The following is a 2,708-nucleotide window of genomic DNA, read 5'->3' on the forward strand; positions in this document are numbered from 1 at the left end:
AATGGGAGGCCTCTGTGCAGCTGCAAGGAGACCCATAAATTTATCTAAAATTAGTACCGTGGGACAAGGTAAGAATGAGTCTCCAGGAGCTTTCCTATAAAGGCTTATCAAAACCTATAACATGTATAGCCCAATCGACCCTGAGGCACCTGAAAATCAGAGGACAATGAATCTTGCATTTACCAGTCAGTCATCCCCAGATATATGGAGGAAACTTCAGAAAATTGAGGGATTTGAAGGGAAGAATCTGACTGAATTAGTGGGAATAGAAGAAAAGGTGTTTAACAGGGATGCACAAAAGGATGAAAAACAGACGAAAAAACTGGTTAAGGTTTTCGTATTACATGAGGTGGGGAGGAGACAGGTAGGGGATACTAAATGGAAGGAAAGCCTAAGCACAGAGAAGGCAGGCGGGAAGACTTAGATTCAAATCAGTGCACTTACTGTAAGGAAAAAGGACATTGGGCCAGGGAGTGCCCCCAAAAGGAAGACAGCAGTTATCGCCACCAAATACTGAAGGAGCCATGGTTTGGAGACCCTCTCCAAACCTCAGGTAAAAATTGAAGTGTAGGGGAAATCAATTGATTTTTTGGTGGACACAGAAGCCCAATTTTCATAATTACTTAAACCTATGGGGAAAATATCTGGAGAGGAAGTCTGGGTACAAGGAGCAAATGGCACAGAGAGACATAAATGGACAACAGAAACGACTTTAAATTTGACCTCAGGAGTATTAAACATCAATTTTTGGTCCTCCCTAATGCCCCATATAACTTGATGGGAAGAGATCTCCTCCACAAGTTATGAGCTGGCATTCAGTTCTCGGAAGGAGACATGGATGTAACCCTGAGACAATCCACTGTACAGGTGCTTATGGCAACAGTAGATAAATACCTCCTTTACAAGCCAGTCTCAAAACCAGGGGAGACAAAGCAGTGAGGAGCCTACTCCAAACCCTACAGGTCTAGTTTCCTGAGGTCTGGGCAGAAGGGAAGCCCCCTGGCTTGGCCAGGGGACAACCTCCAGTAGTGGTGCAATTAAAGGTGATGGCTATAGCTGTTCATGTTTGGTAATACCCCCTCCCCCAGGGAACAAAGGAAGGATCAGAAAACACATTAACTGCCTCCGAGGAGATGGGATCCTAGTTCCTTGCAAATCTCCATGGAACACACCTTTGCTGCCCATCAAAAAGGCTGAGACTGGGGAGTACTGACCCATGCAGGACTTGCGGGAATTTAACAAACAGGTTGAAGATATCCACCCGATGGTACCTATATCCTACTCTCCCTCCTGGGCCTGGAAAGATCTGAGTATGCCATCTTAGATCTCAAGAATGCGCTTTTCTGCATATTTTTAGCAAGGGAATTTCAGCCCCTTTTTGCTTTTGAGTGCTCCGACCCACAGGAAGGGTTCCAAGGCCAGCTCACCTGGACAAGACTTCCCCAAGGATTCAAGAATTCACCCACCATTTTTGATGAGGCCCTACATGAGGATTTGTGTGAGTACAGAACCACCAACCTAGGAGTCACTCTGTTACAGTGTGTTGATGACTTGCTAATAGCCACTGAGGACTATGAGTCATGTTTGTGGAGAACGAGAGCTCTCTTACAGACTCTGCAGGAAAAAGGGTATTGGGTATCAACAAAAAAAGCACAGCTCTGTCAGAGCCATGCCACTTATCTAGGCTTTGATTTCCATGAAGGAGTGCATTCACTGTCTGAGTCCAGGAAACAGGTGATCTCCCGATACCCCCACTCCACCACATCTTGACAAGTGAGGGAGTTTCTTGGGAGAGTGGGTTACTGTAGGTTGTGGATACCGCGGTTTGTAGAGATTGCCCAACTTCTCTACGAACTGGCAAAAGGGAGGCACGCTATGATAGAGTGGACAGCTGAGGCCGAAGGAGCATTTTGGGAATTACAAACAGCCTTACTGAGTGCCCCAGCATTGGTCATCCCGGATGTTACCAAGCCCTTCTACTTGTATGTGGATGAAAAAGCAGGGGTGGCCAAAGGAGTTTTGACTCAGACTCTGGAGCCTTGGCAAAGGCCAGGGGCCTATCTTAGCAAGAAACTAGATCCAGTAGCAGCTGGATTCCCCCCACCCCTTGCCTCCACATAATTGCTGCCTCGGCCCTGGTCAACGATGCAAGTAAATTGACTTTGGGTCAAAATCTCATCATAACGACCACACACACTATCAAGGGCCTTCTCCAGACTCCACCAGGCCAATGGATGATGAACGCCCAAGTGATAGGGTATCTGGCCCTCCTCCTCAATGAACCAAGAGTGACCTTCTGGATCCCAGTGGTGCTAAATCCAGCCACGCTGCTGCCAGAGGAGCTGGCTGACCACCCACACGACTGCAGGGAGGTTCTAACCCAAGTCACAGGAATAAGGCCAGATCTCAGAGACATTCCCCTCCTGGATGCTGAGATGACTCTGTTCACAGACGGGAGTAGCTACATGGCCGATGGAAAGAGGTAGGCAAGGGCTGCGGTGGTTTCTCCTGAGCAGGAACTCTGGACAGCAGCCCTGCCACACAGAACATCAGTACAAAAAGCAGAGCTGATTACACTCACCAAGGCACTGCAGATGGCCAAAGGTAAAACCACCAACATCTATATGGACAGCAGGTACGCCTTTGCTACTCTCCATATACATGGGGCTATTTATAAAGAAAGTGGCCTATTAACAGCAGAAGAAAAA

The sequence above is a fragment of the Mustela nivalis genome, assembly GCF_964662115.1.
Source record: "Mustela nivalis genome assembly, chromosome: 13".
NCBI classification, from domain to species: domain Eukaryota; kingdom Metazoa; phylum Chordata; class Mammalia; order Carnivora; family Mustelidae; genus Mustela; species Mustela nivalis.